The following is a 27,421-nucleotide window of genomic DNA, read 5'->3' as shown; positions in this document are numbered from 1 at the left end:
CTGTTCCAAACACCATTCAAAGTTCAACTGCAAATAAACATTTGATTACTCAGCTGCTGAAAAATATTGTTCAACACTTGCAGTAAGCATAATGTATTCAAAACAGAAAGGAAATAAACCCCAAAAAGATACATAAGCAACAGCCTCACAAAACAGAATAGATTCTTACTTTAGAATCAGAAGAGATGAATATCACATCTCTCAAAATACACCTGTGAAATAACTTACACTTTTCACTAGGTGTTTTACCACACTTTTTTAATTAAGAAATGTAATGCTTCCAATTTTATGTTTAAGTAAAGAAGAGGTCCTTTGGCAATTTTCATGAGACCTGTGAAAATAGTAATTTTTAACTGTTTTGACCTTTCCTTTCTGAAGTGTACCTATTGGATTATGTTTTCTAGTTGCTGAGAGGATAGAAAACCATCTGGAAGGACAGGAGTTGCCATTTTGAAGCTCTGCTAGGGCAAAAAACATGACTGTAAAGCAAAGCACAGGATAAGAAAAGATCAACTCAAATGTTTTGGAATTTAATTTAAAATTACATACCAACAAAACCTACGAAATTAATTGTAAGTGCTATAATATTAACTTTTACCTTCTTGAGAAAAATGAACAGAAGGAATCTTTAGCACATTCCCATCTCTGGCAACTCTCCCCTGTTTTCTGAAACAAGGTGGTTCAAAATACTCATCAGACAGGAAACACAAGCAGTATGTCTTCAGAGCTAATAAATTGTGAAACTGTTCTCCCTCCTTGACTACTGATCAGTCTAACTGCATGATACAGCTAGAGGCAAAAAGAAAGCTAGAAAGTTAAAAACTAGATTTTTAGACTTTGAAAGGATTGAAAGAATTAAAGCAAATTAATCGCTAAAAGTAAGCATCGCATAACAGGCAGCTAACAAAACTCCTTTCTCCTGGTAAGGAGGAATGAAAGCTGTTCTCCTAAAGCTGGTTTTCTGAAAGAACTCGAGTGTTTCAACCGCCCTCTAGTGTTAAAATGAATGCACAGGCAAGCCAAGAGGAAGGTTGAAAAGATGCTTCAGTTAAGAAACTAATCACTATGGCTTCTTTTTAACCACTGTAAAACTAAAAATTATGAATCAGATTTTTAAAATACCAGTGGGCACTTCTGTCTTAACATGAAGGTTTTCAAACCTTTTCTGTAATCTGCAATTCTGCCCCACAGCAGCTGGCTACTGAAATGAAATAATGGGAGATCTTTGACTCAACTTTAGCCCTATATTTCTGTGGAAACTGGAAACAGTGCCCAAGAAAAATTTCTGCTTAATGCTAAAAAGTTAATTTATTAGAATTTTAAAAGAGAAAAGAATCAGTCATCTATTTTCATAGCCCAAGATGTAAGACAAGCAAATACTAAAACTAAAGGAGAAATACTGGCTTTTACAATTCACTTTATTTAAAATAAATTGTTTATATACAACCATAGCTGAAAAATTCTCCTTTGCCTCCTGAGTTTAAACAGCATGCAGAACAAGGAAAGCTGAGGCAAACCTTCTCTGAAGGTCCTAAAGTCCTTTACCAGCAAATTAAGTGATATCTTGAGCACCAATAACAAAACAAAGTTAATGTGGTGGAAAGTGACACTCCTAAGAATATTAGGTACTTACAGAAGAAAGACAAATGTTCTAACAGATAAGTTTTATAATGGGCTAAAATAGGAAAATACAGATCAGGGATTTAATGCCTAGGAAAAGACATCAACCCCATGTTTGGATTGCTACGTCAAATTCAGCAAGGGTTACTGAGGGAGTGAGGGCCCAGTCTAAAGCTGGATATAATGCACACAGTTTAATGGAAATCATCAGAGCCATTATTCATGGGCAGATTTGTATTATGCAATACAAAGCTTTTACTCTGAGCTAGCACTGACCAAGTTTGCTGCAGAAACAGTGACAGTGTAATCACATCAGGAGAGTGCTGTTCCTGATCTAATTAATTCTGCTGAGAGATAAAGGTGATTAGCTCAGCTGTAACACTGTAATAACACATCTATCCTTCTTTCAGGATTTAGATAATATCACCACATGATACCACAGGTGTGTACAACTTTTGTCAGTAATAACAAGGGATTTTCTGAACAGAGTCTACGGTGTACTTCTGTCTTCAAAAGATCAGGGATCTTGGGATCCCTGTGAAATCACAGAATCAAGGAGGTTGCTCTTGAGATCATATCATCATATCTTGAGGTGGCTCCTGAGATCATATCATCCAGCCCCCTGCTCACAGTGTCAGATACAGCAGGTTGCCCAGGACTCTGTCCAGTTGGTTTTTGAGTATATCTCCCAAGATGGAGACTTTGTAACCTCTCTGGGCAACCCATTCCAGTGTTTGACCATGTTCACAGTTAAAAAAATGTTTTAAATTGTGTCCGCTGCCTCTTGTCCTGTCAGTGGGCAGTACTGAGTCTGGCTCCCTCTTCTTCATTCCACTCCCTCCATGAGGTGTTATACACATTGATAAGATTTTTCCCCATTGAGCCTTCTCTTCTCCAGGCTGAACAGTCCCAGCTCTCATTGCCACTCCTTATATGAAAGATGCTCCAGTCCCTTAATAACTTTTGTGGACTTCTGTTGAACTAGCTCCGACACGTTCATATTTTTCTTTTCCTGAGAAGCCTAGAACTGGGCACAGTACTCCAGCTGTGGTTTACTAGTACTGAGTGGAGAAGAACCACCTTCCTCAAACTGCTGGAAATGCTCTTCCTGGTGCAGTCCTGAATGCCGCTGGCAGCCTTTGCCACAAGAGTGCATTGCTGGCTCATGGTCAGCTTGTCATCAACCAGACACTGCAGAGCTACTTTCCAGAGGTCAGCCCACAGCACTCACTGGTGCAATAAGCCGGTACACATTCTTGGAACACATTTCTGTGCAGATGCAGATGTTGTTGGTGAGTGAGAACAGTCAACATAGATTAATCAGTGACGAATCATGCCTGACCAACTGGATTTGTGGACAATGGGAGAACACTGGATGTCATTTACCTCAGCAAGTCTTTCACAGTGCCTTTGTTATCCAAGTAATGACACTACAGTCTGGATGGGTGAACAACTAGACAGGTAAAACACTGCTTAGAAGGTTGGGCTCACAGAATAGTGGTTGAAGTTCATACTCTATGCTGCAGCCCCAGCAATGAGTAGAGTACTGCATAGGTCTATCTTGAGGCTTATCCTGTTTAACACTTCATCAGTGACCTGAAGATGGTGACACACTACTCTTTCATCAAGTTTGCTGATGACAAAAAACTAGGGGGTAAGTTCCAGGGCAGAGCTACCCTTCTGAGGGACTAGACGGGCCAGAGAAACGGGCCACCAGGAACAGACGTCTGCTGAAACATGACAACTCTGTGGCAACTAGGGTAAACAGGACTCAGAACTGCAATGAAGGCTAAAAGCTTACTGGACTGTATCCACAAGAGCATACATAGTAGATAATGGAAGTGGTCGTTTTCCTGCACTCAACACCGTACTAAATCTGGTTCTGGGCCTACAGTAAAAGAAAGACGTTGATAAAAGGTGTGGAACTGTTGGAGCGAGGCCAGAGGAGGGACATGAAGGAGATCAGAGGGATGGAGCACCTCTCCAATGAAGACATGCTGAGAGTTGGAATTGTTCAGCCTGGAGAAATGAAGTCTCTGGCGAGACACAGCAGTCTTCCAGTACCTAAAGGGGGCCTGAAAGCTGGAGAGGGACATTTTACAAGGGCATGCAGTGACAGGATGAGGGGGAATGGTTTCAAACTGAAGGAGAATCAATTTAGATTGGAAACATTTAAGGCCAGCTGGGATAGGGCTCTGATGTAGTTGATGATACCCCTACTCGTTGCAGGGAGCTGGACTAGATGACCTTTAAAAGGTCCCTTCCAACCCAAACTGTTCAACGAAAAACCTGAACAAGTCCAGCCAAAAGGTCAGTAAATTGCTCAGGGAATTAGAACACTGGGCCTGTGAGGAAAGGCTGATGAAATAGGGCTTGTTTCACCTATGAAGGCTTTGGGTAACATAGCAGCAGACTTTCAGTTCCCAAAAGAAGGTTACCAAGAACACAGAACCAGGCTCTTTATGGAAGTATGTGGCTGGAGAACAAGAGACAACTGAAGCTGCCACAGGATATTAAAAATCACTGCTCTGAGGTATTGAAACACGTGTTTGAGAGGTTGTGGCATCTACATCCATGTAGATTTTCAAGAACCACCTGGACAAAGTCTGAACAACCTAGTCTGAAGTCAGCATTGATCTTGCTTTGAGTAGCAGCTGGCCTAGATGACCCCTGGGGGTCCCTTCCAACCTGAATGATTTTGCAAGTAACATCACCTTATAAACCTAAGCACAGGGAGTCTGGAGTATCACAGATTCAATGCCCTTTCCGATAGTAACATCATAAATATCAATATTTATTTATTGTTGGGTGCATTTATAAATGCAGTTTTATAAAATGGTATTTGACATCTGACATATGCCTATACCAGGATTTCCTGTTCTACATGCAATGCACAAGGAGCACTAGCATATGTTTGCAGCACTGAGGAATGTTTGAGCTGCTCACCCACAGCTTATGTGCTTAGTTAGCAGCATTTGTTTCAAGAAAATTTAAAACAGTGTCCCTGCTCCCTCCGTATGCTTCCTTCAGTACAAACGTACTGATATGGGTACCAAGATGTACAAGGTCATACAGACGCAAACTTTTAATCAGGCTGGAAGAAAGTCTTTGGAAAGCTTCCATGACACAGATGGTTGCCCTTGGCCTGTGTATCACCCCTATAGTGCCATTACCCTTACTGTATCTGCTCCATGAGAGCCATCATTAGCATGAAGACCGCCAGTTGTAGAGTAGTGTCAAGTATCTCATCACGGTAGTCAATGATGGGGCCCACATTTAATATCACTAATCTGGATCAAAGCTTCATGTCAATCACGAGTAAACTTGCTGACACAAACTCTGAGAGCAGCAATAACCCAGCAGGGCCAAACCAAATCACTGCCTCGAATGTAGAGTCTGATGTAATACTTGGCTTCGAGTTGCTCCCATGACTCTCAGTTACACATACAGTAACAGTCACCCACATTACACAGATACTTTTGTTCAGCAGTTTTGTGAAATCTGTCAAAAAATTCAATGCTGTTCACACCAGTATCAGCAGTAGGCATTACATCACAGTAAGCACACTAAATCTTTGAAGCACAGTTAAATATTTAGGAAAAAAGACAAATATGGTTTTAAAGCAGAGAATTATGTTTATAAATATTTGATAGGAATGTCAAATTCTCTAAAGGAGACTTACAGAAGTTTCAAAATCACTTTGGTCAGCTACATACTTTCGTGGCAGTGCTGCTGCTTTAAGCACATTCTCAGCATGATAATACAATTCTGCTGCATGGGCATGCTCAGATACCACAACCTTTGGAAATTCCTTTGGGAATCTCTGAGTTCATACAGCATCTAGTCTGACATCCATCCACTTTTACAAAACGACTCATCTAACCCAAAGACAATTTCCCATCATCTTTGTTGACCATCCAACAGCTGTGGGCAGACTGATTCCCCAGGCGCCTGCAGCCTGTTTCCTTTCTCTCCTTTTCCTGACACTCCCTTAATATACTCTCATTTCATGACAGCAGTTACTGAAATGGGAGGAAAATGTCTCCATTTTTGCTGAATAATAAGCATGCCTCCAATCAAATATGACAACCTTCCTGTCACATGGTGATGCAGTCATGTTCTGTGTCCTTACACTACCAGAAAGTCACCAGTTCCCACGAATTTCCTGTTTGTGGGCACTGTGGTCAGATCAGAGCAGACACACCGTGATGCACAGTCTCCTCGTGTCTCTCTTAAGAAAATATTAGCTCAGTCTGGAAATGCCGAGTGCTATGGTCAAACAGGAAGGGACAAGAAAATCCTTAACTGAAGTTAATGGGTGGAGAACAGACTTAAGAGCTGAAATCAGATATTTAACATCCTTCACCAGGTAGGATTTTTGTGTATTATACTTGGTATTCACTGCCTAACTGTATCCCCAAACTGGTTTAAATGCCCTTCACTCACAGCCCCTGTGAGTCATCACCTTGATGATGGCTTCCACAATCTATAATGATGATACAAGGTATGACAGGAACTGCACAATTTGCTTTCATTGTTTTTCCCATCTCTGAGTTTCAGTGAAGCTCCCCGTGTTTCTTTTAAGCATCTTGGGAGACTACCAAATTAAAAGATAGGACAGCATGTATAATAATACTATATATTTTCATTTTTAGGTATTTCATATGTTTGCTCTAACTGGGTATCCATGGACTTAGGATAATGCAAATAAAAGTGCCTAGAAGTGAATTAACAGATGTTATTTTGAAACAAGGGTACACAAACAGATCTGCAGCTTTCTGTAAATTGAGTGGAACAAAGAGTAGACAAAGTCACTGTGCTATTTTAACCTATATCAGTGTTGAAGATTAGCTTTTTCTCTCTCTTTACACACCCTCCCTTAAAAAAAATATTCCACACCCAAACTACTTTATTTCTTTCTGTATTCATCTCTTATTTTCTCATTCATCAAAGGTTAATCAGCCTCATTTAATATATTTCAAATTGGGAGCTCAGGATGCTTTAACAAACAGGAATTTGTCTGAGCTTGGCTGGATTCCCTCAACTGCACACTCATCCACCAGTTGTAGATGACTGGTACTAGCCAACTGTAAACCACTGTTCCTGAACAAGTAACAATTGTTAAAAAAAAAATTAGAGTTTAGGCTATGTATTGTTCTGTGCTGCTATCAAAGGAAGCACTCGCATGAAAATACAAAAGCAGGAAACAGTAAAAAAGTGCATTCTGTGGCACCAGCTCTTTGCCAGCTTAAGTCTTCATTGCACAGTGTATCACACCAATAAATAAAAGGTGCACTGTGAGCAGCTTTAAAGCAAAAACAAACAACAAAAGAACAAAACAAAAATCAAACCAACCAAACAGCCACCTCCCTCAGAAAAAAAAAAAAAAAAAAACACCAACCAGCAGACTGAAGACTAAAGCAGTAAACAATTGTGACAAGTAAAAAATCTTCACAAAGGTCAGTGTTGTCCCTGAGATTTTTATTTCAGCCATTAGCTTTGAAAGCCAGACATATACAAATGTCAGTAAATGCAAAGGGTAAAAATTAGTACTCTTATACAGCCATACTCACTGGCTTTCCAGAAATTATCCTTCTTTTTTTTAATTAAGTAACAAGACTATAATAATAAATTACAAGGAAGGTTTCCAGCCTACTGATTTACTTATTAAAAACTGCAAAATATCAATATTCAATTTACTCCTGGAATCCTCCTCCCATCTTGCATGTCCCTGGAATGACCCAAACAGCACTAAGTGTAATAGGTGTGGTCAGACAAAGACCACACTTGACACTTTTTCTGTGTGAGGCACCCAATGCAAAAATCAGCTCTTAGTACATCTTCACTTTCTAGCAGGTGAACAGAACTTAGAATCGCAAGCCACAAGAAAAAACCAAACAGGTTTAATAATACATATTTTAAGAAATGCCACTCACAATATTGTAAGTTGAAACTGTATAGTAACTTACAACATTGTAAAAAATTAACATCAAAACAGTGAAAAAACCATACATGTCACAAAACACAGCCTTCATTCATTTCTTCTTGACTGTTTCTATATTCTTTTCAATATGAACAAGACATGTAAGAAACAAGTAGGTAATGCTGTTGGAAAAGCACATAACACTTAAATTAGATACATAAACACTTTTTAGGGTAAACGGAGATCTCCAGAGACAATATAAACTAATTGTTAAGACTTCACATTTTTTTAAGTATGCTTATAAAAAAGCAAATACATTTTAAAATCAAAACCACTTTTAAAAAACGGCGGCTAAAACTACTTAGTTTTCTGTTTTCACCTTAAATAGCACAAACACTTTAAAATGTTTACAAAAATTATTATGACAAGAATATATGCATCATGATATGAGTTCTGCTGAGTAACTGATATTAGCATACTTATTTTCAGCAGTGTTACGTGACAAATCCATCATCCTTTAGCTTGCTTAGGCTGAGAACAATCCAAAATAACTCCAGTGTCAACACTGTGTGTAAACACTCATGTCAGACACAGAGCCCCTTGCAAAGTCTGACTGTGCTTTAAGCTTACTTTCTTCCCAAATTCAACCTAATTTTTCTATGAGGATGAGTTTGTGCTTTCGTAACTGCTCCACACAAATCTGTGTTATCTGTCCTGCTCAGAGTAACAGACATCAAATTCCATTTCTGTCCTTAGCCATGCATGGCTCACTCTCCATGCCCACAGCATCTCCCGTCATCCTTACCACCGCTAGCAATGTACAGTCAAGCCTGATTTAATGCGCTTCCCTGGAACAGAAGGCAAAAATAAACACAAGAAGGCAAACCAAATGCTAACAACCCTGGGTTCAAATTTTACCCATCTTGCATAGCATCAAAGAGGCCACCTCAAAATGTTTACTGCTTTACCTCCTCTCAGTCCATGTGACAGGCTTTTGTCAGTTCGTGTGTCTTTCAGTTTCCATCTGACTTTATTGCCTGGCTTTGTTACTGAGTAACTTATCAAACCCCAAAAAGGTTTTATCAACCCTCAATTCAATCAGATAATTGAATCAGGGAAGGTTCTGGGATTTGCTTGATGCAGACCACTTGGAAAAGAAGTTTCCTGATGAGTTACTTCAGGGAATGTCTGCATGAGCCTCTGAAACCCACTTATTGAGGGCAAATTAGAGGAGATACAATAGGCTTTCCATCTCTCACATCCTGCACTCTATATAGCAATAGTGCATTTGTGCCATACTTTTTCCATTAATAATACTGCTTTGTGTTACCTGTTTGCAGATCTTGCACACTAAACCCTAGCTAACCGACTATTTGTTTCCTAACTCCCTTATTTTCCTTCTTAAACATTCCTGGAGTGATGACTTTAAAACAGGAAACATTACTAGGTCAATTAATCTCCATGTCAGCCTGAGGGCAATACAAAGGCAGGCAGTGAAGGAACTGGCGGGATGGCAAATATAAAGCAGCTGAGTAGCACAGTTTAGTCAAGAACAGCACAGGGCTGAGCACAAGCTAACAGACTCCCAGTACTGCCACTACAGGAACACACAAAGGAAGAGTGATTAATTAGCTTGATAAAAGGGAAAGAAAGAGGATTAACGTCTACTCTTGATACCTACGTATAACCCCAACTTTTTTTTCAAAAGCACCAAACTGTCAGCCCAAGCAATGGGCTCAGCAATAGCCTTGGCAGTGACTTCAAAATCCATAATGATACACTATACAAAAAGTATCCAGTGTATCAGGAACATACTTCTGTGCCTCTGCTAGAGGGAAACTCACCTGCCCGAGGGGCACACAGCTGCCTGAAAATCTGCAGCAACTGAACCAAAGTGCCAAGAAACACATTAATTAGGAGCAATTTGATATTGGTTCTACAGAGGGCTGAAAAGTTTAATGTTTTTTCCTCACTGCCATCTCTAACCTCTGTGATACCACAAATGCTTCTGCTCAGTGACAGAAGTATCCCTTTTCAAATGATGGGGGGGGAGATGAGGGCTACTAGCACGGAAAGTAGTGCAGCTCCTGAAATTCCCACCCACATGAAGCTACAGATTTCTCTCCTACACTGAAAGAGACCATTCAGGGATTACAAGAGCAATAATTTTATGCAAAAGAAGAAAAAGAAAGAACCCACTGACAACGAAAGTTTTGGTACTCTAGTTAGTTCACTTTCTTGGTTCCTTAGAACAAACACACCTGACCATCCATAGACTCTCTGAAGCTGAGCTACACAAGTGTGATATACCAGGCAGAAATTAATAGTTGGGTAAACAACTTAAATACAGCAGCCAATAAATCAGAAATCAAAGTAGATTTGAATTTAGCATACAGAGAGCCTCTTGTAGAAAATGTTAAAGGTCTGATAGTAGAAAAAATCAAAACTACTGCTTTAAGAAATTGAATTTAGGTCACAGCTGCCCAGTAGGCTATCATATGAACATATACACATTACTATTAAAAATGAGGGGTTTTAATTTCATCACAGAGTGCAGACAATATGCTGCATGCAACAGAACATGTACCACGGACCAGGTCAGACCAGAGAGACAGACTCCGCAATTGCTTTCAGAGGCTGCCATACTCAAGAACAGCTTTATGGAAGGCAGCTGCAGATCACAGCTCTGTGGGAGCTTGGTATCAAGCAATAGAGACAACAAGCCAAGAAACAGCAGAAAATTGTGCTCCATCGGTGATCACATTCCTCCATGCCTTCTCTCATGTGATAAGCAAGTAAGAAACAGCCTCACCCTATCATTCATAAGAAGATTTGGTTACATGTCACTAAGGACTCAAGTGAAAATCTTTCTCTTTATTAAAAAACTTTAATAAAAATCCACCTTTGGGAGAGGGCCACAAAACTGATATTCCAAGGGAGCAGAATAAGAAAACATGTTAATTAATGATGGGGACAAACATTCCAGGTTCAAGCAACCTGAGAAGAGCCAGCGATTAATTCAGCAGTATCTCTGGGACAAATAATTTTCCTTTCCCCATAACTAATTTATCTTTTACCAGTAGGGCGCTCTCATATATGGGAATTTAAGTTTATGGCACATTAAAATTCAGCTATATCATATTACTTAGTAATTTACAGGACAGGATCATTTACAATTCTGCCTCAAGACCTCAGAATCCAGTTTAAAACAGAGATTCTGTTTTAAACAGAGACTCTGCAAACAAAATTACCCTGACCTGGCCAAAGGCCAACCCCAAGACCACTGGAACTTTCTTTTCCTCAGGCTACCTCAGCACAATTTCTAAAAATGTTCCTGAAGACGTGATCTAACATTATCCATTTAATTGGACAAGTTTATACTTATGACAAAGAATAGAGACTGCTGCCAAGAAGTCATTCAAATCAGATATGAACAAGGTGTTGGTCCAACTGTGGACACCCCAACATGCTTCACACATTTTTACAAATATGCACCTTTGGCAATACAGGTCACCAAGTTATTTCTGTGACTGTAAGACAGTATAATAAGCTAACGAAATTTCTTCTCATACTTCTCTTTTTCATCTTGCTTGTCTGATCTCATTTTGAATAAAACCTTACAGCTTGTATTTGTACAGTACTTCCCAGGCCCTCCTCTCTGCGCCTCACTCTGCTGGGTGCAGTATAATGAACTTGGGAGCAATGACCCTGCTCACAGTCCAAAACAAAGTATACAAACAAAAAGTAGTCCTGCCCCAGTGAGGTGCCCAGGGTCACCCCAGAAGATTTCACAGTCCACCACACAGGTAAGGCATAGTGCCAACTTGTTCCCATATGACAATACCTTAAAAATTTAAAACCCATTATTTAATACACTGTATATGTTAAAATATCCATCTTATCTAGAGTGGCTGCCTGCCAAAAACATACCATCACAAAGCATTTCAAAAAATGAAGACCACCTCCACTGCTCAGTCTAGGCCTGAGTTCTCTACTGAGCAGTCTCCTACAGTAGCTTTTGTAATACACTGTATTTAATTCTGAGTGATGAATAGCAGTATTTCACTAAACTTCAACACCACACACTAGCAAGGTAACAATTTATTGTTCAGTTTCTAGAAATTCAAGTCTGGCAAGCTTTTTAATATGACTGAGAATGTTTTAGAGAAAGCAAAAAGCACATTTCCCGTTCTGTTCAGCATGCTCAAGTCCTATCTTCTTTGCAGAAATGGACAACTTTGAAAAGAAAATCCTTGAATTAATGTAAAAGAGTATCTGAAATCTAGTAGCTAACACTGATCAGCAAGGTAAAGAAAGTGAGGTAATTTCTAAAACACCGTTAGAGATGGGATATTAATTTTTCAATCTGCTGTGAAACTGATTTCAGGAACATAATGGAAAGAGGAAACAATTGCTTATTACCAACAATGCAAAAAAATGTTTGAAATATCCTATTTATCTTCCCTCTCTAAGGGATGTGGACTCTTTTGTACTCCTTGATGATGTGAATCACAGATCGGCATTCTGGGAATCAAGCCTATTCCCATTTACCAGTGTAATATGATCATTTAGCATAATTAACATATGATATTTCATTACTGCCATGGATTTGGACCAGATCTGAAATGTAAATATTTATCAAACTGTACATCCTAGTGCCCAGTGCTACACAATGGTGTAACTTAAGACACTCACTTGATTTGCTTTCTCTTCTGGGGACAGAGTTAAGGCTGCTGTGGGAATTCTCACTTTCATAACATAAGGCAGTTTAAACATTATAGATAATGTTACATTAATTTCTGCAGTATCAAATTTTAAAGGTGTGGAAACAAGATGAAAGAGCTCACAGTACAGCAATAATTTCAAGTGGCACAAGCATGAACAGAAATAAAACTCCTGGAACAAATAACAACCATTTCAATCTTCCCCAGCTATCTTTTCCCTAGTGTACTCCAACATCCAGCTTTCCCAGGACACAGGAATCAACAGAGCACCATTCTGTATGATTCAGATCATGGCACACATGCAAAAAGTAGTCAAAAAACTCATTGCAAGATGTAAATACACAGCAGCCTTAAGCAGAGACATTTTATGACTAAGCCAAGACTCTTTATAACGATCTTAAATTCTACAGCATGAAATTTCATAGGTTCTTTATCTTACATACTAAAACATTGTGTTTCATCTACTACAAATACAGATGTTACCTGCATCGATGCCTAACACCCCCAACTATCTCTTCATTCTTTGTCTTGCCACAGAAATACCTGGAAGCTATTCATGTCTGTGCTGGTTTTGGCTGGGGTAGTTTTCTTCACAGTGGCTGGTATGGGGCTATGTTTGGATTTGTGCTGAACATAGGTTTGATAATACAGAGATGTTTTTGTTATTGCTGAGCAGACCTTACACGGAGTCAAGGCCTTTTCTGCTTTTTGTGTGACCATGCTGGCGAGTTGGGGGTACATGGGAAACTGGGAGGAGACACGGCTGGGACAGGTGACCCAAACAGACCAAAGGGATATTCCATACCATATGGCATCATGTTCAGTATATAAAGGGGGAGGAAGATGGAGAAAAGCGGGGCACACTTGGAGTGATGGTGTTTGTCTTCCCAAAGCACCTTGATGGGGACTTGCTCTCCTGTAGATGGCTGAACTCCTGCCTGCCTATGGAAAGCAGTGAATTAATTCCTTGCTTTGCTTGCATGTGTGTCTTTTGCTTTCCCTATTAAACTGTATTTATCTCAACCCACAAATTTTCCAGCTTTTACCCTTGCAATTCTCTCTCCAGTCTCACAGGTGGGGGGGTGAGTGAGCAGCTTGGCTGCTGACTGGGGTTAAACCACAGGCATGTCCAATATCAAATGTATAGATTTTAAGCTAGTTGTATACCTCGTATTAATGCATCTTATTATTAATTTTTCTCTTGGAAACACACAGATCCTACAAGTGAAATTTTCCACAGCAGTTAGACAAGAGAACTATTGCCTTGACACTGAAAGTGTCACACTGAAAAATCCCTCCCAGTATATTTCTCAGTTCTCCCTTCCATAAACAATATCCTAAGGTTGATGCATCTTTGCCATGTGCCCAGGATGGAGCCATTGTGTGGCATCATCTGTAATGATGATTTACACAGGTGTAAAGGAAAGCTTCAGCATTCCTTTGCATTAGCCTCACCTAACATATTCCTACCTTTTTCAAATTGCAAGGAGATTCTTTTCCTTCACAGACCATAATCTTCTTTCATTCATCCCAAAATGTACAATAGATGTTCTTTGCCTGCAGTTGTCTTCACAAGTTTTACACAGCAGCACAGAAGTATGAAATAGTTCTTGTCAAGCCAAGTGCAAGAGTGGACTATTATCCCCCTGTTGCCATTACTGCTTGGACTTACCAACCTGCACTCCTTGCAGCCTTTGGCAGAACACATGACATTCAGCAGAGAGGTAGCTCACACTTTTTCTTTTCCTAAAGGAGCAAAACTTGCTTCTACTATGTCAGAAACATAATGAAAATTTACTTCTAGCCAAGGCTAAATCCCTTTAGAACACAGGGAATGTAAAAACACAAAGCAATGGGCCTGCAGCTGTACTAAGACAACTAACCCCAGGGTAGCAGTGGGTTCCTCCACGATAAGTCTATTTTTCCAACCTTTTATAGAATAGGGTGTTAATAGAATTACCCTTGCACAAAAGGTTAAAACTTAGATGGACTAATGAAAGTGCTATCAGTTTGAATCCTGTTTTGTTCTTCCCTGCTTCCTTTCCCAAAAAATGTCACTGGTAAGAAAAGAGAGGAAGAAGAATATTTGCATATAATGAAGAGAATTACTGTCCTCCTCTGCTACACTTCCTTTGGTACTTAGAGCAGCGTTTGGAGACAACCCCAACAACAACAATGTCAGTGTGGACTCTCTCAGCGCTTGTGGAAAGAAAATAACGGATTACAAGTAAGTTTCCTAAGGGCTTAGCGTTGGACCAACTCATCTACCCTTAATGTCAGTGTGAGCAGTATGAAAGACAAGGTTGACTGACTCCAAGTATCCTTCACAGAGATCTTACTTACTTGAGGTAATTCGATGTACGCCAATGAAAAAGTCACAGATCAAACCTGGAGAGAAGAAGAACAAAATTAACTTTTTTGCCTTTTGAACCCATTTCCCACTACAAATGTAATTAGCTTAGGAGGACAGAAAGGAGAGATTAAGGGAGGGAAAAAAAAAAGCAAACCCAAACAAAAACCAGGAAAAGGTATGTCAAATTCCACCTGCTTCTGAACAGAAGGAGTAAGTCTAAACACTGGTCTCCAGGGCATAATATACTGATTTCCTCAGGACTTGAATTTAAATAATAGCAATTAGCAAAATATTAAAAGAGATTTACAGAAACTAAAGGGAAAACAGAGACCATGGGGAAAAGCAAAAGTTGTGTGTCAATGAAGTCAGAAATACTAGTCAGAAAAATTCAGTGCTTCTACCCCTTTGAACTTAGATCCCCCATTATCACCACGACACCTGATGACCTGCCTACAGCAAAAAAAGCCAGAAATTAAGCAAGACCTTTCCTGATGAACCATCCTACACTAACCCCACTTTCTGACTGGTCTCACCTTTGCTTCCAGTAAAACAAAATGGAATGAAACTCACACAAATCCACACCATGTAAAAGCACCCCACCTTCTCCAATTCACACTGGAACTTTTAGGGCTGTAACAATGCTACCCCAATGCCAGAAGGGTGCTAGAAAAATAGCAAACTGACCAGAGTGAGACTAGGACTTCCTCCAGCCACATGGAGAAGACACAGAACAGTACCATCTCCAGTGTTTAAAAGCCCATCAAAATTATTGCAGCTGCATACAAAAAAAAGTACAGACTGATCATTTAAAAAAGAATTGTGATTATTCACTAAACTCTGTCACCAGAAATGTTTCCATTATTCCACTGTTGTTGATTTTTAAATAAATGCTTTCCCTTGGCCTCCTTCACTGTACCAAGTAAGATAATGAAACACTGTTGTTGATTTCACAGTGTATTTACTTACCTGCTTGAGCACATGGACACCTAAACATAACATACAAATAAGCTCTATATACCTCATAGGCTCATTACTGATCTCAGGCTCCATGTCAAGCACACTCAGAAATCCACCCAACCTAAATAGTTCCCAAAAGACAGAAGAGACAACAATTTCAGCCACCGAACTACTCATACAGAAGTCAAATCTTGCTCAGCAATAAATAAATACTGGGGAAAAAAAATGAGAATTAAATAATCCAAGTTTCCCACAGTTCCACTCATAAATATTGGCTAGTTAGTCAAACTGATGTCACACACAGTATGCTGTCAACCACATTTAGAGATGAACTTCATTTACCACTGATGTAAGACTGTTACAAACACAGCACGATCTGTAGCAAATGGTCTGAGAGAAGTACTTCAAGTCATGTAATCCAGCAGTCCTAGCCACATCAGAGATACACTGATTGGCTTGACAAAACCAGGTCTATGCAGTAAAATTAAGAAAGGAAAATTAAATACTTGCAAGAAAACCGCTGGAGGAAAGAGGTCTTTTTGTTAACATTGACAACAAACTCAAAGAAACAAGAACCTTCTGACAGACCAGAACCAATGAAATGAAAATTCACAGGCAGATGAACTGAAAAGCTCAGTTCATGCCCCCCCAAGACTCAGCACAGGCCTCAGGTAGGTACAAGGTTGTTGCACTGAATGATGCTGTATGGAACAGCCACTCTGCACATCCTTCAGAAATTTGCATCTTTCACCATGGTGTCTACATGAGTAAGGAACTGTACTCAGCAGCCAGGCAACCTCTCCAATTCACAGTTCACAGCTGAGGGAAGTAAGGAGAGAGGTCTACCTTTCAAAGCATAAGTCCTACAGTATGAGAGCTAGCAAAACCCAGAAGAAAATGTAGATCTTTTCTCCTCTGGAAAGCTCAATGATCGGTAGACACATCACCTGATAACTGTTAGGTACATCACCACACTTCATCCTCTAAAATAAAGCATGCTTGTCTTTCAGTTCCTCAAATCATGCCCCAAGGGTGAGAAAAGTCTGTTTGCTTTTGTAAATGGATGTAAATGGACTAATGTTATCAGCACCAGGTAAATACCTACTTTGGCTGCCACTGAGAGTTTTGAGTTTGCTATGGGGATATTCTATTTCTGAAGTATGGGATGGATGGATTTTATCAACAAAATTAAAACCTACATGTCTGACTACTTTCAGATCTTTGAAACAGAAATTGCACTGTCTGGTGATCCAAGCAGAAAATCAAAGTACAATGAGACACGAGCAGAACTTTCTGCTTTCATAAAAGAAAGTAAGATGCAATAGGGACTTCTTTGAACTCCCTGGAGAGTAGGAAACGAAAGGTGAATTTTTCAGGGAAAACTGACTGCTTTCAAAGACATGTCTTCGGAAATTATCTTAAGAGAAACAGAATGAAAAGGGGAGAGTTCCTTGTTCAAGTTTTGGGGGATGCTTTGTGGTGACTATTCATCAGGGAACAGTGGGACAACATAGAGCTTGGAAAACTGAAAGGCACGCAGACAAATTTACACTGGTGTGGGAACTTAAGACACTGTTTTCATTTCCTCCTCCTGGTTTTCTCTAGAAGATCCCCTCTCTGCTTCACAGTCCTTTTCACTTTGCCTCCTGTATAACTGAAATAGAGAACACATCCAAAAAGCTCCTCTTCACAATGAAGTTTCTTCCTCTACAAATAGTCATATTCCTCTATGGATCACTGGTCCCAACAAGTACTTTTACTATGGCCGCCTTATCCTAATCTATGACCATATTCACCCAAAATACTGTCCTGAGTCTTCCCTGTTACCCACCTGAAACAGGAAAAGTTTCAGAGTGTAGGATTTATTCCATCTTCCATCCTGAGTGGGTGTGAGGGGAATATATTGGAAATTTTCCCAGAGCTGCCGGTCTTCCCTCTTGCTCTTCATCTTTGATGGCGTCAAATAATTCAGTAATAAGTGTCAGCACTCCCCATATCTGCCTCTGCTGCTGTCCACAGTGTCCCAGGTGCTATGAATGCAAAGTCTTGCCTGTCCTGCTGTTTCTCCATTGCTGGGACACAGATCAGCAAGAGCCTTTTTAACACTCAGAGCCACTGTTACTTGGCAAAACTTTGTGAGACAGCACAGCAGCACTGGAGAGATCCAAATGCTCTGCTGTATGAAAGAGAATAACTTTATTTATATTTGGAAGGTTTCCTGTACAGGCTTTTAAGCCAGCCATTTAGGTTTTTATTTCACAAGGAGACATGCTCCCATCTGCATGTTAGTACAGGTCTCTTCTATTGCCAGAACCATTATCCCATTCCCCTAATGGTATTTTGTCCACATGTATATAAATATATATAAACAATACTGTGCAGACTGTCCTCCAGTGGAAACAACACACTAGACATTCTCAGAACATTGTCTTCTATCCTTCACAACTTCAGCTGCGCTTTCTTCAGACAAAGTCAAGTAACAACCCTCATTCACATATGGTTACAGTCTTAAAATAAAATGGAATGCAAAGGTGATTTTGGGATAAGTATATATTTAAGAAATCAGGGAACTGTCTAAAATAAAGCTAGTTGGACACTACCTTACACTCAACTATAATGCAGAGTTATGGGCAAAAAACAGAAATAGACACAGAAAAAGGAAAATATGCTTTCAAAAGCATTCTTGAATTATTTAACCTTTAGAAATGTGCAAATCAAAACAGGAAGTCTCCTTGCCTGTGCTTAACATGAGTTTTGAGTATGGCTGCAATCACCATACTCTGCTGACTGTTTGTCAGCATACTGCCATAAGGCACTTGAACAGACAGCACTGACCACCCAATTGCACAAGACAAGGAACTTGGGTTAGTAACACTAAGTACGCAGTGCTGTCTCTCAGGCTTTGCCCCTCTGTATCCATATTCATTTGAAAATTAGTAATGATTACCTAGAGGTTATAGAGAAGAGTGCAGCCCATGAATAGAGCTAAACCTAGCTCTGTCACAACATTTTCTTTCCTATGAGTTCTCTGCTCCAGTGTCCTAAAGCCAGAATTCCTTCAACTTCAAGTCTTGCCTCCCTCAATCCTGCAGGTCAAATTAATTTCATTAGGAGTAAACTTGAAGGACACCAAATACAGGAAAGTTCACAGAGCCCTCTGTTCTCTATGATTTGCACTGATCCCTGTTCCCTAGGAGAGAGTCTCAAAATTTTGAGCTAAGACTCCTTCAGACTTGCTGGGTGTGCCATTTCAGCATTCTGTTCAGTGTACCACCTCATCCTTCCTTTTCAGCCCTTCCTCCCATGGGAGGGGTCCAGACTTCCTCTCCCTTAGCCTACTGCCTTCTCAAGGTTCCTGCCTTCCCACCCACTCTTCCCTGAGCTCCTTCTCCAGTCTAACCCTGCCTCCTCCCCGCACATGCCACATATGGGTAACGCAGCTTTTGTGGTCCTATGCCTGCATGAGGTTGATATACTCCATCATATCCTTATTTTGAGTTTACACAAACCAGCCCAAGCAATTGTAAATCAGTGAAGACTGCCCACAGCAAAGGCAGCTCTACTTGAGCAATTATCACTGTAGAAGCTAAAGCTCAGGTAATACAGGTGATTCTAGAGACATACAGTGACTCGGCCTCAAAAATGTAACCAGCTTTTCACTAGTTAATGCAGTTTGTTTCCTCTTCTGCATTTGTAACAGGGATCATGGAAATAAACACCCTAGCTATTAGTCACTTCCACCTTCAGAAATATCAGGCATTAGAACGGCATGACAGTGTTTGCATTAGAAAGGAGAAACTCTGACAGCAAAAGGGAAAAGTGTTTTCAAAAGAATTTTAATAAGAAAAGTTTTCCTGTTATACTTTTTGAAACAAGGATAAATGCAAACTTCAAATCTTTTAAATTTATGTTACTACTTCAGTGTAACCATAATATTACAATATCATATTCACATCACTGCAAAGAAATGCTAAGCTTAATTAATACCTTTGTTCACTTAAAGGCTTATTGGAGCATATTTTTATAATTTAGTCTGCCTCATCTGCCTGGAGCTATCCCTAGAACCTGCCTGTCTGTTTTATAATCTTGATTTTAAAAGCTTTTCAACAATAGAACTTTTTCACCCGTCCTCAACAGGCAATCTAACAGCCTAATACAACTCACTGGCATCAAAACGCAGCTCATCACTTACTGGGGATCCCACATTTCCTATCTGTTCTTTCTTTCTTGTGAAGCACGGTCAGATGCCTCCTTTTCTACTGTGCTTGCAAGCAAGCCAAAAGCAGCTGGGTTCTGCCCAAAGATCATGCTACAAACTCTAGCCCTCAAGACTGGCATTGACAGCAATGAATGCAAGTGCTTGGAATATCAGGAAAAAAACAGAAGGAAAGGTGCGGTAGGGTTTGAAAGACTTTTAAGCAACAGTGCTGTCTAACTGTGGTAGCAGACAACCCACAGAAACACACAACTTTCCTAGAAACACTTGTGCAACGAAGAAAGCATCCAACACCTTTCACTGGAGAGCAATGTCTTGCCTCATCACAAACACACCACAGAAAACATGTCACTGAACAAAAGAAAGTGACCCAGAAGATGGACTTAATGTTTTTTTTTTCCCAGGAAACATAATGCTGACAGAGCAATGCATGTTTCATCTGAGAGAGACTACAAGGAGTAGCAGAAATTGTCTCTAGACTCCTCAGTGTTAGGAGACCAGGAAGATAAAGAGAAAGCACAGAGAGCACTAGTGATACCTCTTTACTCTCCAATAGAGCATCTTATTACATATGAGTAAAATATAAGCAAGATTGTATCTTCCCAATGAGTACTTCTCCTCAAAATTAAATTCAATCATGGATTTTACTGAGTGAAGAGAAGACAGTTCCTCAGTACATCCCTACTTTACAATTTACAATTTCACTGCCATGTAGAGAAGACAAAGACTTATTTCTGATCCACTCACATTCTCTGGGTATTGCCAACCTGGCCCTACCAGGATTGACTCATTCCTAAAATCTGCTAACAACCATGGCACAAATGGGGAAATGCTCTGCTGAATCTGACACGTTTGTTCTATTTTTAAGAGAATCAAAGAAGGTAACCCCTCAGGTAAGAACTCTTCCCTGATCATACTCTGTCTTTCCCCAAGCTTAGCACCATCTTTTATTGTCATCACACTTCCTACATGAATTTTGAAAGAACACTGTTTTGCCTATTTTAGAAAGCATCTTTAAGCAACATAATGCCAAAAAGGAACTTTGTACTTTGATAATCACTAAAGGAAAGCAAGTTTTCAAATACAAAGTATCCCCCTGACCACACACACACAGAGCGGTTCAGTATAAGCTCCTAGCATAGTGAGGAAAATTTTTAATTTAATTTTTTAAAATTCTTCTTAGTATCTTAGCAGCACATCAGCATCCTAAACCCTTTCTTTATTTCTTCATCTAGGGCACTTAAAAGTATTGCTAAAGTTTTGCAGACCTCCTTCCTTCTCAGACTAAATGGCTGCTTGATCTCAGGATCAAAGAATTCATGTTGGAGCAGGCCTGAGAGGGTTCCATTCTGCTTTACTCTACACAGGGCCAGCTATGAGGTCCCAACAGGACTCTATCCATTTTAGTCTTGAAAACCTGTGAGAGCAAACAACTGGGCAGCCTGTTACAACATCTGACTGTCCTCATTGCAGGAAAGACTTTCATTACATCTAGCTTGAACCTCTTGTTTCAACCTGTATTTGTTGGCCCTCACACAGCCACCACGTACCAAAGTGAAGAGCCTAGCTCTGTCCTCTTGAGAACCTCCTCCTAATTGCTGGAAGGTCACTATAGGTCCCATCAAAGTCTTCTCTTCTCCAGGCTGAACAAGCCTATTCCCCTCAGCATACAATCCCCATGCAGTATGAGGGCTCTGAGAGCCCTGAGGGGGCTTTAAATTAGCCTCACATCCACCCCTGCTCTCTGCTCATGGCATCAGACTTCATCTAAGCTCTGCATGTGGCCTTCAGTGCCTGCCAAACATATGTTTTAGGTGTGCCTGTCTCCAACCATGCCTCTGTATGGTCATGGACCCTACTGATCCAGACCCTGACCCATGGTCTTGCTTCCCCACTTGACCTCAGACCTGCTGCATCACTGTTGACCTGCTCAGTGGTGACCGTGTCTGGCCCTAACTACCATCTGTCAGCCTGATCCTGACCTGCTGATTCACACCTGAACTTGATCTTGGACCTGCCTTATCATCACAAACCTGCTTAGTGATCCAGACTCATGCTTGGCACTGTCAAACTCGGTACCATGGGACAAGGCCCTGATTGGTGGGGCACCTGCCTTGCCAGCTGGGTTACCATACTCAGTTCCCAGCTCCCCATCCCTTATCAAGGGCCAGCTGTTACAACATGCTCTGGCTGCTGATGGTCCTAATGGCCCTCCACTGGACTAGCTCCAGTTTATCCATACCTTTCTAGGCTCTGAGGGCAGAAAACTGGATGCAGTCTGCTAGGCTCTGTATAACAAGTGTTAAGTGCATGGAGATAATCACTTCCTTGGTATACTGGCTGCAGTCTTACTAAAATAGCCCTGAGTACTGTCAGCTGCCTTTGTTTCCACAGCACGCCACCAGCTCACGTTCAGCTTCTTCAAAGTATCTCATCTCTTTTTTTAACGCATCAATAAATCTAGTGACATTCTTGCAACATAGAAAACTAATGGGGTATCAGTCACTTGCAAACAGCACAATTCTGAAACATGACTAAAGTGAAAAACTGAGATGGGTTTTCAATTGTAAAACCCCAGTGGCTCAGGTATGTTAACATACTGTTTCTAAAACAAGCAGTCACTTCTGCTCCGGGCCCAACTAGCTCCATATCAGCTCCCACAGAGTAATACCAAGACAAAGTTTTGTATTCTCTACTGCAAGTTTCATATGCTAGTTTCATATGTGACACAAATGTGAAAGTAACTACTCCAAACAGTGCTGCTGCCTCAGTGTTGTTTTGCTATTTTAATCTGTGCTTTTCCAAGTTTTACTTTTCTTTTGCCATTTTTAGTTTGTGCATTTGAGGAGGAATGGCTTAAACACTAAACATACAGTTGTGTTGGAAATACCCTCATGGACAGGCTGAGGTTTGGCATGCATTGGAAAAAAATAACTTAAAATAGCCTGGAAAGCAAAGACTGTGGGATATGCATCTCTGATAGCTATTTTCTGTTAAAATAACCACAACAGCTAAGATAACAGTGACATTCACAGTTAACCCTCTACCCTGCTCAAAAGAGATGAACAGAATCGTTCTAACCTCAGAACTTTGTCTAAATAATGCAGATGAATCTGCATTAGTTACATTCGGACCTCAAGGTCTAATGCAACTTTATTCATGAGAATTAGGTTTAAAGAAAGGGCAGGTACACAAAAACAAGTTTGACATAAGTCTTACAGCCCCATTATAGAAAAAGCATTGTATGTAGGATTTGCAATTTGATCATCACAGGTCTAAAAATATGAAAGGGAAAAATTTGGAGGCAGATGCTATATTAGCTCCTTGAAGCTGAGGAAAAATGCAAAATGGAAGCAAAGGACACAGAACTATGAGGACTGTTGTTTTTTTTTCCTTGGTGTTCTCAACATCACTTTGCTAATTTATCTTTTGACATTCTTAAAGTCATTGAGTGCTAACTTTGGGTCCATATTCTATACCAATAAAACTCATATGAATGCATTTCTTCAGTGGCTATTTGCAATTATTCATCATGGTTACAAAGGACTCCATGTATCAGCTTAACAAATAAACCATTAAAACTGTTTGTGGCACCTGTTACTAAGAACTTTGCTACAGTAACATGTTAAGTTTTGGCTTCCACAAGGAAAGTTTAGGTCCACCGAGGAGTAACAGTACAAACAAACTGCGTGATTCGACTCTCGTGGCTGTCCTGGAGAATATTCAACTTTTTCCCAGGTAACTTACCCCCGAGCATTAAAATAAGTTCAGTGCAGTCAGGTAGAAAAATCAGGTGCCCCCAGTCCTAGCCCTGCGGCTCAAATCACAAAACTATACAGAGTAAAAGCACAGAACAAAAGAGTTGATAACAGGATTAAGTAGAGAAATGCAGTGTTATTCACCCTTGTAGTCTAGTTTTTCCCCCAACACAGCATCCCCATACCACAGTTCCTCCTCTCTGCCCATGAGAAATCTCTGGAGCTAAAGGCCTTTTCGAGAGGCAGAGCTCACGGAGCTCCCACCTCCCATCAGGAGCACGGTGACAGGCGGATATCCAAGATTCAGCAAGAAAAGTTTCCAAAAGCTTGAACGGGAAAAGGCAAAGCTGGAGTCAAGTTTTACATAAGAAGGGGGAAGGCAGAAACTGCTGGCACCACCTCCGCGGGCGGCTGACGAGGAGAGCTGTCAGCCCGCCGTGGGCTCGCTCCCCATCGCACCCCGGACCGCAGCCTCCCTCCCGCGGGGGCTTCTCCGCGCTCCCACCCCGTCACACCTCGCTGAATCCAAAAGGTACCCCCACCGCCAGCCAGCAGCGCTGTTCCAGGCGCGTTTTCCCCCGGTGGCGGGGAAAAATCAGTTCCCAGCCGAAGCCATCAGCTCCAGCGAGGGATGGGCACCCCGGCGGAGAACAGGACCGCGCACGCAGACGCCGCTGGGCTCGTCTCATCCCACTGAACTAACTTTCCTGTTTCCGCAAAAATCACACAGGCACCAGAGGGGGGGGGTGGAGGGGTTACTGTTTCCACCAAACACTCCTCACCCCCACGAGCCACCCGCACCCCTATCCCGCCGGGACCCCGCCGCTCCCCAGCGTCTCCAGCCGCCGGCCCGGCGACCCCCGGCCCCTGCCAGCGGCACCCCCCGGCACGCCCGCCACGGCTGTCCCCCGCCATCTCCCATCTCCCGCGGCCGGGAAGCGCCCGCAGGTCCCCGCCGCCCCTCGCCCCCCGCGGTGCCGGGGCTCACCCGCGCGTCCCCGGGCCGGGCCGGATGGGGCCGAGTGGAGGGGGAGCGGCGGAGGTACGGCAGGACACGGCTCCAGCTCCTGCCAGCGGAAACGGGAGGAGGGGCTCGGACCGGCGCTACCGAGCGGGGAGGAGCTGGGGGCGCTGCCCAGGGGAGGCTCCAGCCCCGCGGAGGAGGGGAGGGAGGGAGCGCTGCCGGCCGGGTACTCCGGCGCACCCCATCCGCTCCATCCTGCGGAGACCCTTTCCCAGAGCTCTGCCGAGAGCTGGCTCGCCCGGGGTTCGCTCCGCTCCCTCTGCCGCCCGCGGGACCCTCCGGGACCTCCCTCGGGTGGGCGCCAGGAGCATCCCCGGCGCACCCTCCCGGAGCTGGAGGGATGCGCCCGGGACGGAGGGCACGTACAACCTCCCCTCAGCTGCCCCTCTGCCCTGAGGGGCTCGGGGCTGAACGTCTCCTCTGGGTTCAGAAGGGCAGTGGCAGTGCTCGCGCCCGCAGGATGGAGTGGGCGCAGCCCACTGGCTCCTGGACCACTGCTGCAAACGGCAAACCCAGGCTAAGATGCTCGGTGGTCCCAAGCCCACCATGACTGTTAGTATATTCCTACGTCTTCTAGCACAGAGGGCAGGCATGCCAGAGTGCTCGCCTGAGCTTTCTGTGGTAGCAGCAGGAGTTGTAGACAGGTGGAGGTTGGTCTCTTCTCACAGGTAACAAGTGATAGGACAAGAGGAAACATCATCCAACTGTGCCAGGGGAGATTTAGAATGTATATTAGGAAATATTTCTTCACTGAAGGGGTGTTCAAGCATTGGAACAGGCTGCTCAGGGAAGCAGGAGTCACCATTCCTGGAAGTACTCAGAAAACAAGTAGATGTGGTGCTTAGAGACATCTTTTAGTTGTAGACCTGGCAGTGCTGGGTTAATGGTTAGAGTCAATGATCTTAAGAGGTCTTTTCCAACCTTACTGATTCTTATCTGTGATGCTATGTGAGACAGGGCCATGAGGGAGATCCTCAGAGATAACAAAGTCCCTATCTGCTTTCCCCTGCTTGTCAGTGGAAGTGCAACAAAAAAATCTTAATGAAGCCAATTTCAAACGCTGTGTCCAGCAGAAGAGTCTCTCAAGTTCTCTTAACACAGACGGGGAAGGTTCTAGCACGGACCACTAAGCAAAATATTGTATGATGGGGAAATGGCCTAGAATTGGAGCAGAGATGCCTACAGAAGTAGACCAGTGTGGTTATGGACATGGGCCTCCAGAGAGGAACTGTATTTTGCAGTGTATGAAGAGCAACTCAAGGCTTTTTCATTACATGTTTTTGCAGAAGGAAGATTTGTTTCACATTCAAAGGTCCCCTGTGTATTCTCATTTCCTTCTCTGGTGCTGCTGCTGCTGTCACACTTCTCAGCTGAAGGGCATGTTCACATCAAATACATTTTCTCATACCTTCCATTCTGTCCTAAGTGGATTTTTATAAACTGGTTCAACAGACTCTAAGCATCCTGGTGGTAGTGCTGCCAGCAACACAACTGTCATCTGCTGCATATTTGTTTCTCTCTTCCCATAAGTATGTGCAGCAGCTCCCTGTTCTTCATTTATTTATGTACAAAAGTACCCAAATGTTGCTGTGTGTTTGCCTTAAAGCAAGTAATGAAGGAAATATGTCTTGCAATGCAGCAGGAGATAAAAAGATCTGTGGGAAGAATTTTACTTGATTCTTTGGTTCTAGACTTCAAAAAAAGGTCAATCTCCCGGATGCTCCTCTGATGCAGGAACTCCCATTCTACCTGAGAACTGAAGGATCTTCATTTCAGAATTGTTGTCAATCTTTAAGTAACTCACTTTGGAGATAAATAGCTACTTCCTCAAAGACAAGCAGCACAGGAAATCAGCAGACAACGAGAACATGTTTGACAGTTTTGGTGGAGTGTTATTGTTGTTTGTTTGGTTGTTTACTCTAACAGAAACAGCATGATTTTGTGTTCTTCACCTGTTGACATAAGCACAAGCAGCTTTTTACTCAGGTATATGGGATTTCTCTAGTTCAACTGAAAGCAAAAAAAAAATATGTGAAATCAAGTCATCGTTTGGTGTCTGTCTCGGAAAGAAGGTAAAAAAACGCACAGAAAGAAGATAAAAGATATATGGTAGCTTTGTATGAACTTGATCATTCAGGGAAAAGCTTGAAGATCACTGTGAAACTGGGGACTGGAGTGGTTGATACTGCAGTTGGATTTTCTACCAAGGAGACCGTGCTAGTCTGCAGGTCTCTTCTCAATTATACCAGTAAGTTTAGGAAAGTAATCTTTGTACACTTGTGTTTCAGCTTCAGCTAGCTGTCTTCCACATGACCAAACCTAACACAGGAACACTCTGATGTTGTCCATAGAGTGAGGAGCAGAAAGACTCGCACCTCATCAGCAGTACATTTGAACCCATGGCATCTGACCAGAAAACCTAAAGGCTTCATGCAGCTTTTGAGAACAGCTTTAAGTAGCTGAATTTGAGGCATCTAAAAATGGATGCACGCTTTCCAGTGTGACTCACAGGACAAACCCCTTTACTGTAATAGCAAGTCTATGGCTTTGGGTCCCAGCCACCAATTTCAGATGAAACAATAAGATGGCAACAGTGCTGAGTACTGTGGGGAAATTAGGGACTTTGAGAATGAAAGTCTGCGCTTCTCTTTTTAACAGAATGAGATCACTCATCTAGACTCTCTAGCTTTGCTTTATTCGGGTTCTTCCCATCATTATTGCTATATTGTCCACTTGAAGGAGGTGAGGGTGCTTTTCTTTAGTGATGCTCTATTTCTTTTCCCCAGAATAAGCACCAATACTGTTGTGGCTCATTTAAGAGGCCAAAAATGGTACGGATCACAGAT

General features: G+C 41.8%; 1 protein-coding gene across 2 annotated transcripts in view; it reads right to left on the bottom strand.

The window, feature by feature from the left end:
* TSPAN9 (tetraspanin 9) overlaps positions 1–24,644 on the bottom strand; it is a 170,518-nt gene extending 145,874 nt beyond the window's left edge. Inside the window, exons 1-2 of one of the 2 annotated variants that reach the window (XM_027634054.1) lie at positions 24,540–24,644; positions 14,611–14,655 (exon numbers count right to left, since the gene is read on the bottom strand). The gene's annotated coding sequence lies outside the window, so the exon portion shown is untranslated. The remainder of the gene's footprint in view (positions 1–14,610; positions 14,656–24,539) is intronic. The other variant, XM_027634063.1, reaches the window with a different exon arrangement.
* Positions 24,645–27,421: the final 2,777 nt, after the last annotated feature.

This window comes from Corapipo altera, unplaced genomic scaffold, assembly GCF_003945725.1.
Source record: "Corapipo altera isolate COAL_440 unplaced genomic scaffold, ASM394572v1 0, whole genome shotgun sequence".
NCBI classification, from domain to species: Eukaryota; Metazoa; Chordata; class Aves; order Passeriformes; family Pipridae; genus Corapipo; species Corapipo altera.
This window is presented reverse-complemented; position numbering and strand designations above follow the sequence as displayed.